Raw genomic sequence first — 13,246 nt, forward strand, 5'->3', positions numbered from 1 at the left:
AAAACAACATTCCATGAATATCGCAACCACCCAGACACGAATTAGCAGAAAAACACACTTAGGGGTGTTGGACTCCGAGGACAAAGGACACTGACAAGAGCCAATGGGAAGTCGACACCACCTGGAGAATGGACCGTCCCTCCACTCATCGACCAGTCAGGAGAGCGGACCTACTAGAGTCAACCTACGTCAACACACTGTTATTTCATTGTATAAATTGGATGCACACCATGTTTCGGGGCGCTCTTACGCTAGTTCCCTATGAGCTAAACGAAGGAGTCCGTGCACGCTTTGGCAAATATCTTTGTCTCATAATAAACTGCCTACTATAAACTGAATCCACCCGGTCCAGCGTCTTGACTTGGTCTCCTTCTCAAGTAACTGATCATCAACAAAACTTGGTAGCAGAGGATGGTTTCATACTCCTGAATTCGGTCCATTAATGGTTGATGTGAGAGGAGACAAGTCCGGGACAATCTCGTAAGGACGGGTGACCTGTCCGCAGGAGCCATCGGCGATTCTACTTCCCCCGGGAAACTGATCAACGAGCTCGACTAAAAAAAAAGGGTAAGCAGAGCCTGTTAAAACAAAATCTGCATATTGTATTATAGTCTTTATCCAAATTTTGATCAGTAGTACTGGGCGTGAGTATGAATTACTGTTAATATTACATGAAATTGTATAGACAAATGTGAAGGCTGAGTACAAGGATATTTGGTGTTTAATGCCTGAATTGTGAGATCAAGTCGCGTCAGTAATACTGGGATTGATCTCGTTTAGGGCCAAGTAGCGTCAGTAAGACTGGGATTGGGTAGAAATAGTCGAGTCGCGTCAGTATAACTGGGATCGACAACCGAGTAGCGTCAATTGAATTGGGATCGGTATAACTACTCAAGTAGCGTCAGCAAACTGGGATTGGCAACATGTATCTGTGAGTTTCTGTCCGGCTGAAGTGGCGTTTAGTTCGAGACATTAATATACAGTCAGATACATTGGGATAGTGCATTCCGTGAAATTGGGGCGGACTGAAGTGACTCTCAGTCCGGAGCGTCAATACAGTCGGGTGCACGAAAATTAACCTGGAAATATCAGTAGTCATCAGTTAGGAGTCAGATATACAGTCGGATAATTTGGAATATTGTAGTGTTGATTGAGCGTTTCACAGGTCTCTTTTTAATCAATTTTATTTTATTTGTATAATTTTTAAGAATTACTGAGTGAATTGTGGTCAGCCGCCGTGCTGTTGGTATTGTCCTGGGTTATTTCAACAATACAATTAACGAACTGTCTTAATAAAGGTTGAAGTGGTTATTATTCTGCTTCTGTAATATAGGCAGTTTATTAAATGAAAGTAAATTTATAGTTGTAGGAACTTTGTCTACGAGGGTGGGGCACCAGAGATAAGTCTGTGTCAGCACCGTGAATACATCGCTGGTTTTGACCAACGACGGGCTAAGTATACAAAGATAGAGGGACATTTATACGGGTAACAAAAATGGCAACCATTCCACCAACCAAACTTAAATGTAGCGAATATTTGGAACAGAAGATACAGGATAGAGCGGGGGGAAAAGAACAATATAAAGCAATAAGGAAAGTGTGGGAGGAAGTAAAGTTGAGATGGACACAGGCAGGTTATTTTAGCGGAGGGGCCCCGACAAAGGGACAACTTGTAGTGATGGAGGAAGTTTTGAAGGAAGCAGTTGAGAAAGGAATAGAAAGTGAAAAGGACAGAAACAGGAACCACATGTTTAAGAAGGAAGGGACCAAGAACAGAGAAAAGGCAGAGGCAGAGTTGAGAATAGGGATCTGGGCTATAGAGGAGACTAGAAGGGCCCTCCCATATAAGAAACCAGATATGATGGGGATAGTGACGACCGCCACGACTGATCTAAATACAGGACCGACTGACGATACAGACGCTACCGTTGCGTCTGCTCCACCTACATTATACCCAGAAGTGCCAAAAGAAGTAACCCAGACGCCCCCTCCTTATTCATTTGGACAACCCCAAGGGGGAAAATCCCTCAATCCATTCCGATCAGCACTGTCTCCTGCTTCACCCGCAATACAAGCTCCGGTATTCTCTCTCAAGGGTGGAGAGTTGACCGGAACCGTCAGCATGGGCATACATGGTGGACACCTTGACTGTGAGGAGGTGCAAAACTATGAGACAGGGGGAGGAGGCCCAACCTCCCTTTCTGATATGGTTGGAGGCGGAGGAACCAAGTTCACCTCCACCCCCAACCCAGACCATTACTTAAGGTGCCACTCACTCACCCCGGGGAACAGCGAAGCATCCTGGTCCTCCCAAGGAAATCTACCCAGCGAGGATGACGAAGGTGGGACCAGACACACCCCCACCAGTATGGACATCGTGAACCTACAAAGGCAGGTGAATGAGTCCATCGTCCTAGCAAAAACCCTGTTAGAGAAAGCGGACAGGGACGGCGGGACGTTCCACGTAGAGGGGGTAATGACAGGGAAAGTGACCGATCTAGTTGAGCCAGTCAGAAGGTCGGTTCGCTTGGAAAAACTAAGAGAAAGGGGAATGACATCGAGGGAACACTGGGGCCTTAGTGGGGGTGTCAGTTCTGCAAGACAACTGCCACTCAGACCCGCAGCAGACCCTCGGTTTGAAGAATACCAGCCATGGAAGATGACTGACCTGACCACACTCATGGAACAACTCCCTAGTCTGCACGGAGGAGCCTCGGCATGGCTGCTGCAGCTCCAAACCCTTACCTCTGGACTACGCCTATGCTTAGGAGACATGAAAGCGCTACTACTAGCCAGAGCAACAGATCATGGAACCATGGCGTCTCTCATAAAAGAAGCAGATCTGAACGCAACACCCCCCACCGCACCACTGGGGGACATACGTCAGGCACTGTGGGAGGTGTTGCGTCGGGCGTATCCCACTGAAAGGAACCATGCTACCCTGTCCTCTTTCACCATCACTCCAGAAGAACAACCAGCAGCCTACCTGGACAGGGCCAAGACTACGTGGAGGACTGTCCATGAAGAACCATATGACCACACGGAGACTACACTCAGCATGTGGAAAGAAATGGTGGTGAATGGATGTCCCGGAGAAGTTAAAGTTAAACTCAGAAACACAGTGGGGTTAATGGCACTTCCCCTACCACAATTCAACTCGCACACGCATCACCACCTCACCCAATATAACAAGGACAAAGGGGGAGCGGACACACAGGTCCAGTCCCTTCAAGTCCAGCTGCTGAAACTACAGCTGAAAGAGGCCCAAAAAGGTGATAAGCCCAAAAAGCAGATGGTGGTAGAGAACCCGGAAGACTTATCCCAGGTAATAAAGAAGACAGTGACCCAGATGATGCAGCAACAGTTGCAGCAAACTACCCCGTTACCATGGGGATCCCCCAAGTGGCGCAACACATGAACCAACCCATGCCCATGACCGCCCCAACATCCTACCTGCCGCCTCAGTTGAGTTATCCAACACCATGGATGGCTCAACCGGGATACCAAACACCTTGGCAAGGAGGTCAACCCCGTTGGGGGGGCCTGAACTGTTATAATTGCAGACAACATGGGCACATGGCTCGCAACTGCCCTCATCCGTTAACACCTGCAAGGCAACACTGGATGGCAACCAGGGGGGGCTCACCAGGGAGAGGAAGAGGTGGACCCCGCCCACAAAGGTACCCAGGATCCCAAGCACACCCTGCTTACAATCACCCCAACCCTGACCTGAGCCAGCACACACCAAACTTCCAGGGCATGGCGGATGAGTACGCCCCATGGCCATGAAGGTGCCCACCACCACCGGACGGGGAGGGACGGCAGCTTTTTCCACTTCACACAGAACCTACTGTTCTGTGTGAAATTGAAGGGGTACCCCATCAATTTCTAGTTGATACAGGTTGTACATACTCTGCTATCCGAACCCGTCAGCAACTATCTTCGGAATTCATTCAGGTGGTGGGGGTGTCAGGAAACCCCGAAGCTCAAAAGAAAACCGTCCCCTTACACTTCTCATGGGGCCTATTAAAACTCAAACATCAGTTCCTGTACTGCCCCAACTGCCCCATCAACCTGTTGGGACGAGACCTCTTGTGTAAACTACAGTGCTCTATATATTTGACTAACAACGGCGTGGAGGTCTCCACCTGCCCCATTCTCTCCACCACAAGCAAACCAGTGAAGGTCCTCATGTTACCGGCCCCTGTCCTATCTGCAACTCAAGAAATGTATTGGTTGAAGTGTATTTCAACGGGAAAAGGAACTCCACGCATCCAGTTCCAGTTCAACCAGCTGAAAACACAGATCTACACGTTACACCCATACAAGACTCCACAGGCAGAGGTGCACTGCACCCTCAATGTCACAGACAACGACGACAACCCATACACAGATGACTGGGATGAGAACATGATGCCACTCACGCCATCAATCAGGTGCTGCACGATAATATGTGGACAAGAGGGGGTAGCAGCTCCTGTCATCTTGCAACCTCACCTGAAGTCTTGGTACCTGTTGGGAGAGGAGTCAGCTCCTCACGTCACACTCGCTGTAGGTAATGGTTTCGAGGCACGGAGCCTTGGTCCAATGATCAGACGAGCCTCCAAACTCCAGTGGGAGCCCACCCATACGGCCGGCATTCACAAAGCCACTACTGAAAACATGTGGAGATTCCTTGATATTGACACGGAAGAGCTCTGCCACCCAGAACGGCTGACCCTTCTAAGACACCATGGTAAGCCATATACCGACCACCCATCCACTGCAGCGCTGATCTCGACGGTGGTTGAAAAGATATGGACCACCTCCCCATTTGATGTAGGACAGCTCCAGGTAGCACCGGTTACCATCACTCTTGTGGACCCTGAGCAACAGCCTGTTTTCCGGACCCAGTATCGCTTGAAGCCCGAACAAATCACTGGTATCAAGCCTACCATTTAAGGCCTACTAGGAGCGAGAGTCATCTACAAAACTATATCCCCATGGAACACTCCCATTCTACCGGTGCTAAAGGCAGGAGGTGAAACTCACCGGATGGTCCAAGACTTCCGAGCAGTAAATGACGTTACTGTACCCATTGATCTTCCTGTCCCAGATCCTCACATCACATTGAGCAACCTGTCTCCCAAGCACCAGTACTTCACAGTAGTGGACTTGGCAAATGCGTTTTTCAGCATCCCACTGGATGTGGCTTCTCAACCACTCTTTGCATTTACGTATGAACACCAGCAGTACACGTACTCGGTTCTCCCACAGGGATACAGGTGCTCACCTGGGATCTTCAGTCACATCCTCAAAACACACCTGGGCGAATTGAAAATTCCCGATGGAGTGGTTCTCATCCAGTATGTGGACGACCTCCTTCTGGCCGCTCCTAACTCTGATCTCTGCCTACTAATGACAAAACCTCTGCTGGACTTCCTAGCAAACAAGGGATACAATGTGAAAATGAGCAAAGTCCAATCCTGTCGCAGAACCGTACTCTTCCTTGGAAGAGAGATATCGGGTGAAGGAGCGGGACTCTCCAAAGCCCACAGAGACTCTATCTTACATCACCCACGCCCCATCACTGTTTCGGGTATGCTGTCATTTTTGGGCCTGACAGGGTACAACCGTACACATATCCCTGACTATACAGCAAGAACCGAGCCTATGAGAGAAATGGTGCGTGTGGCTGGTGCGAGAAACCTGCACGCCTCTTTGGCTTGGACACCTGAAGCTTCCGAGGCATTTGCACTCCTGAAAACAGACCTATCCGTGGCCGCAGCTCTCACTGCACCTGACTACAAAAACAAGTTCCATCTGGATGTTTCTGAAAAGGAAGGATTCTCATCGTCCATCCTATTTCAGAAACAAGAGGGGGAGAGGAGAGTGTTGATGTACCACTCCTCAAAACTAGACCACATCGAAATAGGTCAAACTACATGTTCCAGGTACGTGGCAGCAGTGGCAAAAGCCATAGAAAAAACAGCCCATCTAGTGATGTGTCATCCATTGGAAATTCATACCCACCATGGAGTGGCAGCGTACCTGATGAGCAAGGAATTCACGTTCAGTTCTGAAAGAAAAAACAAAATACAGAACAAATGCACCCAATCACACATCACATTTGTCAACACCGACAAGAACATGGCAGATGCACTCAACGCAGAGGAAGGCTTACCCCACTCATGCGCCGAAAGAGCAGCACAAGAACTGAAGCTGAGACCTGACCTGGAGAACAAACCACACCAAAACCCTGATCTATGGCTGTACACAGACGGATGTTGCTATAGAGGGGAAGAAGGAAACATAGCAGCGTACGCTGTGGTGCAACAACTTCCGGATGGGTCACACATTACCCTGGAAGCAGCCATTATTCCACAACCTGCATCTGCACAGCTGGCTGAAATCATAGGCCTAACACAAGCATTGGAAAGGGCAGAAGGAAAAACTGTAAACATTTACACCGACTCAGCCTATGCCCATGGGGCAGTCCATATCGACGGACCACAATGGTTGAGACGAAATTTCACCACTACAGGGAATCTCCCCATCAAACACAAGGCACAAATGGAAAGACTGATTAAGTCAGTCTCACTGCCTGAAAAGGTAGCCATAATGAAGTGCAAAGGACACCAACAGCTGAAAAACAGAATTAGTGAGGGAAACGACGAAGCCGACAAAGCAGCTAAGAAAGCCGGCGGGTACACTCCCAGACAAATGGTGTTACGACCAGAAACATCTCAACCTGAACTCACCCCACACGACATCAGGGAGTTGCAACTCGCAGCCGGACCTTACGAACACTCAGTATGGGCACAAAAGGGGGCCACTAAAGGACCTGACGAACTATGGAGGTGCCATGACGGCAGATTGGTGGCCCCCGCAAACCTGTGCCAAGAACTCATACGAGAGGCCCATGGGCCTACACATGAGGGGAAACTGAAGACTTTACAGAAAGTGTCCTACATCTGGTGGCACCCCCATCTGAAAGACTTGACTGACCTATTCTGCGACGAGTGTAGCATATGTGGAAGTTACAACCCCAAGAAGCCCTATCAAACGCCTATGGGTTTTTCTCCAGTCCCTAACGCCTGTTTCCAGGACATTAGCATAGATTACACAGACATGGGGCCAGATAACGTGGTTGGTGGAAAAAGGTACCTTTTGGTAATGGTAGACAGGTTTTCAAGTAGGGTGGAGGCAATACCAACGGCACGAGAGGATGCCAAGTCAGTCATAAAGTGGCTGCAAACCGAACTCATACCAAGGTATGGGGTTCCAAGACAGATCCGATCCGACAACGGGTCCCATTTCAGTAACAAGCACCTGAGACAGGTGGAGGAGAGATTCGGGATTGTACACAAATTTGGGTCGGTGTACAGGCCCCAATCTCAGGGCCTCGTGGAACGCGCCAATCAAACCCTTAAGGCTAAAATAGCTAAGGTATGTGCAGGTTCGAAGTTGACTTGGGTTGAAGCCCTGCCCCTGGCATTGATGGCTATGAGAGCCTCTCCAGGTGCAGGCACCCATCATGCCTGGTCCACCAAGGGAGGGAGGTCATATGCCCGCCCTTGATGTACAACAAATTGTAATGTCTGACTATGTGAGAAAACTGATGGAACTTTCTGCAGCTCTCTCCACACAGATCCGCAAGGTCCAAGAGGGGGAGCTGTTGGGAGACTCGCCACCACTGAAGGTAAAAGTTGGGGACTGGGTGAGGGTCAGAGTCCACAAGAGAAAGTGGCTGGAACCCAGGTGGACTGGACCGTACGAAGTGAAGGAAGTTACTTCACACTCTGTCCAGGTCAAAGGTAAATCAGGGGTGCCTTGGCACCACCTTACACACTGCACTTCAGCCCCAACCCCTTCCAGAATTTTGACTGAAACCAGGGCCGACTTACGCGCCCTTGATTCGACCCCAACCACTGATCCCTTAGACGAGGGAAATGGGGCCACAGCTCCCTTTTCCACGTCCTAAGGCGCCACGCCCAGGGACGGGGTACCTTCCTCCCTGGGAGCGGCTGGGGATATCAGCTCCCCTGTTTGTTATTTTTATAATTATTACTGGAGTATCCTTAGGAACTCTCACATGGCTAGTGCAACAACTTACTCACCTACCCACAGTCAACAGTACCCTGCCTTCCACAAACCACAGGATCCATAAACGCTCCACTGTCTCCACTGACAAATCATGTACTCCAACAAAAGTTAGGAGCACCACCCTATGTCTAGCCATAAACACCACCACTACAGTGACATTGCCATGGGGGCTTCTGGGACGTTCTAGAAATGGGTGGGCTAGTGCGATGGAGTTTACTGACAAAATATAGTATATGACCTTAGGGGGCTATAGCGAGTGGTCCTGGAAAAATCTAGTGTCCGAATCTGGTCCAGACTGGTCCGCTTGGACTGAGGGGGACGATGTCGAGGGTTGGCGCAGGGTCCTGACATTATCTACAACTACAACGGGGTTGAAATTTATTGTTCGGCCAAGGACAAGCCTAGGCTGTCAGCCGTTTGTACTCGCTCCATATGTACCAAACTCCCTAGACTGGAATCTGCGGATTTGCTTAACTAATTTATCTAGCCCACAAGCAGTCACAGTGAAGGACAACATTTCATCTCCTGAGGCAGCCTCTAGGAAGGGTGGAGCATGGGGTCCAGTTACTTTGGTTACCTCCCCGCCAACTCTGGATGATACCATCCAGATAGCTACCGGTATCTCCGGGTTCACTAACAACTGGCTCCTGCTTACTGAGGAAGCAGCTAATACCACCCGTCAGAACTGTGTGTTTTGCATGGGGCCAAGACCATTGCTCCGCATTGTGCCTGCCCCTATCTCCCCGACATGTCTGATTCCATTAATGTCACAAGACAATCCAGATGCAAATTGTTCTGACTGGGACGTGGTTTACCCAATCGCGCTATCCTCCGTCATGAAGCCGTTATTTTCTTATGTTGTTGCAAAGGCCAGCTTTACCTGCGTCAACCTAACTGGGGGTAAAGCTTGGGTAGGGGATATCCAGGACGGATGGTGTCTGGACGTTTTTACTATTTACGGATCATTCAAACCCCTCTCTAGAGCGGATGTGTGGTGGTGGTGTGGGGGTAAACGCTTGTTTGATAGATTGCCTGATAATATTACTGGCCTCTGTGGCCTAATTAACCTCTTGCTGCCTATTTCTGTCTACCCCATGGGTGTTTGGGATCTTCTTGCTCGTATCCAATCCCTGGGAACCGAGGTTGGGCCATTTAAGTCAAAACGCGCGGCGGCCCAACCTGCCGGGGACTCCACCTACATTGACGCTATCGGGGTCCCCAGGGGGGTTCCCGACGAATAGAAGTTGGTAGACCAAGTGGCTGCTGGGTTTGAATCCTCTATTTGCTGGTGGTGCACAATTAACAAAAATATTGATAGAATAAATTACATCCATTTTAATGTTCAGAAATTGGGTAATTGGACTCAACTGGGATTTGAAGCTATCCACGCCCAATTGAAAGCAACTTTGCTCATGGCTTTCCAAAATCGTATTGCTGTAGATATGCTATTGGCAGAAAAGGGTAACGTATGTACTATCTTCGGGGAACAGTGCTGCACCTTCATTCCTAATAATACCGCTCCTGACGGTAGTTTCACGCTTGCCTTGGAGGGTCTCCGTACTCTCAACGGCAAGATGAAGCGGCACTCGGGGGTGGATACCTCTATGTGGGATTCTTGGATGGATGCGTTCGGTAAATATAAGATGCTGGTATCGTCAGTACTGGTCTCTATTTCCGTCTTTGTCGCAATACTCGTTCTTTGTGGATGCTGTTGCATTCCATGCGCTCGTACTCTTGCTACTAGGCTGATCACCACCGCTATTGACCCTGGTCAGGCTGATAGGGGCCTAATGTTTCCTTTGCTTCAGTTGGAAGACACTGAACCCGAGTATGCATTTGAATAGTTTAGAATTCTCGCCTGCCACGCGGGAGGCCTGGGTTCGGATCCCAGCCCATGCACCATGGGACTAAAATGTAGGAAGATATGTTTTGCCTGGAGAGATACGGTTGCTAGCGTTTGTTTAAGATATAAATGTAACGTTTTGATAGCTTGATTAGTTTAAATTGAAAGGCTAACTAATTAGAAAATAATAGCGAGGGAATTTTGATATAATACGTTGTCTGTTGCTGGAAATGGACTTATTGAACTATTCCGAATTGAAGGGAAGAAGGGGTGTTTAAAAATAACAGATAAGCATAGCAAATGGGTAGAAGTGTTCCCAACTTACTTGGTGGAAAAGATTATGGTAACTAAAAAATGAGGACAAGATATTATCCCTAGTATTGATACTGGGATCTATCTCTTTAAATGATGGATGACATTTTAGCTAATTAGGTAGAGCCTATAGAATGCCAGAGTTAGAGATACCAGAACAGGTAGACATAGAAGTGAAGAAATACTAGCAGAGCAAATGAGAAGACTGTTTTTTAACCAAACCCGTATGTCCAAGATTTTGTGTCCAACAGGTGAATTACAAGAGAAGGTGATTCACTCAATCCAACTAGGAGACTGGGTGTGGATCCAGTCCATGAGGAGAAAAAACTGGAAGCAGTCCCGTTGGGAAGGCCCATACCAGGTGCTGTTAAACCATTGCCTTTGCCATTAGAAAAGCTGAGAGAGTCATTTGGGTCCACGTTACCCACTGCAAAAAGGTATGTACACATATGAGCACTGATGATCACACACAGAGTTAGGAGAAGAACCGAGAACCAATAAGGTCCGGGGGTTACCTCCTTAATGAAGATTTCCTATCCCGACTGTTCATCACTGTGTGTGCTCCTAGAGGTATGAGTATGGGGTGGTACCAAGCAGAGAGACTAAGGGCAGGAGAGGGTTGACGGTTTTTGGGAAGAGTAGAGACTCTGAGCTGCATCATAGTCTAATCTTTCTGATACATTCAGATCCAACACCTACGGGTACTAAACATAGGTTACCGTTGTCATTGAGAAGAAGTAAAAGATAAACTATATAATACACTGATGAGTGACGTACAGAATAAGGAATCAAAGAAGCTCAAGATGTAGAATTTAAGGTAAACATTAAACAATTTCCTGGGGAAGCAGACAACTGTACAGGAATAGGGGTTGGCCAGATTGAAGTACTCAGCCAACCCACCTCGGTTCACCTAAATTCCTGATGAGCACCAGTGTTATAGATACAAGAATGGCACCGAGAATTAAGATGATTTTAATGGCTGGAAAGGTAATCGTTAATGTGACTGACTTAGGTTTGAAAGCACAGGAGAAAATGTGTAACCTCATAGCACCTATAACTGATGAAGGGTGGGCTAGTACCAGCGAAGGACGCATACGACAAGAATTACCACAAAGGGTGGTTAGGAACTTGCGCCCTGGGGTTATAGGTCCAACCAGTTTGAATTAGTGATAAGAGACCAGTTATAGGAGGCTAAAGTAGGTACAGGAGGAGTTTTGATAAGGATGGGAATGGCTTTGTCTAGATGGATGCTATTGGCATCCTCAGGGAGGTTCCAGATGAATACAAAGTTATGAATCAAATATGTGAAGGCTTTAACACTACATTACGTTGGTAGTTGACAATAAATAATAATGTGGATTGAATTAATGACATCATTTAATCAACAGAGATTCATGAATGAAACAGGGGATGCAGTAAAGAGGTTCTCTGACCAATTTTCCGCCACCTCCCTCATGACCTGGTAAAATAGACTAACTCTCGATAGGTTACGGGCAAAGAGGATGGTGTAGGTAGAATGATTAGGTTCATTGCTGTACGTACATTTTTGATAACACAGCTCATGTTTGGGAAATGGAAAAGTGTTGCAAGAACTGTATTATGGGCTGCTTTAACCTGTATGAGTGTGTTTGGGTTGTGTGGTTGTTGTTTGGTCCCGTGTGCAAGAGGTTTAACCTGTTTGGTATAGGGGGCAGTATTGAGAATTTTGGAAAAAACATGTTCCCATTTTTAACTGCCTCCTACACCAACTCAGAAGCTAGAATATGCATATTATTGTTCAGGTTTGGATAGAAAACACTCTGAATTTTCTAAAACTGTTTGAATGGTGTCTGTGAGTATAACAGAACTCCTATGGCAGGCAAAAACCTGACAAGGCTTCAAGCAGGAAGTACCCTGTCTGACAAGGAGTCGTGCGTCTTACCTCTTTTTATTGAAAAGTAAGGATCTTAGCTGTAACGTGACAATTCCCAGGGCTCCAATAGGCTCTCAGAGCCCGCGAAATAACTGAAGGTTTACGAGGGAACCTCAGGTTGAAACATATTATCGCCTTTTGTAAGTGGCTGCTCGGAGGACCTTTCAATGATGCGCGTGCATGAGTCGCTTCTGAGGATAAATTTTATTCGGCTGTTTAGGCTCAATGCATACTCCCGGTCGGAATATTATCACTTCTCTACGACATAAATGGCATAAAAATTGGTTTTAAACAGCGGTTGACATGCTTCGAAGTACGGTAATGGAATATTTAGACATTTTTGACACGCCAATGCGCCATGCGCGACACCGCGAAGAAGCATTCTAGAACTCACGAACAAAACGTCGCTGTTGGAACATAACGATGGATTATTTGGGACCAAACCAACATTTGTTATTGAAGTAGAAGTCCTGGCAGTGTATTCTGATGAAGAACAAGCAAGGTAAGAACATTTTTCTTATAGGAAATGTGATTTTGGTGGAGGCTGAACTGGGTGGGTATCTAAATAGCTAGCCCTGTAATGCCGGGCTATGTACTTAGATTATTGCAAAATGTGCTTCATCCGAAAAGCTATTTTAAAATCGGACATATCGAGTGCATAGAGGGGTAATGTATCTATAATTCTTAAAATAATTGTTATGCTTTTTGTGAACGTTTATCGTGAGTAATTTAGCAAACTGTTAGTAAATTCACCGGAAGTTTGCGGTGGTTATGCGTTTTCTGAACGTCACATGCTAATGCAAAAAGCTGTTTTTTGATATAAATATGAACTTGATTGAACAGACATGCATGTATTGTATAACACAATGTCCTAGGTGTGTCATCTGATGAAGATCATCAAAGGTTAGTGCTGCATTTAGCTGTGGTTTGGGTTTATGTGACATGATATGCTAGCTTGAAAAATGGGTGTCAGATTTTTTCTGGCTGGGCACTCTGCTGACATAATCTAATGTTTTGCTTTCGTTGTAAAGCCTTTTTGAAATCGGACAGTGGGGTTAGATTAACGAGATTCTTGTCTTTAAATAGCTGTGAAA

The sequence above is a fragment of the Salmo trutta genome, unplaced genomic scaffold (assembly GCF_901001165.1).
Source record: "Salmo trutta unplaced genomic scaffold, fSalTru1.1, whole genome shotgun sequence".
Classification (NCBI taxonomy): domain Eukaryota; kingdom Metazoa; phylum Chordata; class Actinopteri; order Salmoniformes; family Salmonidae; genus Salmo; species Salmo trutta.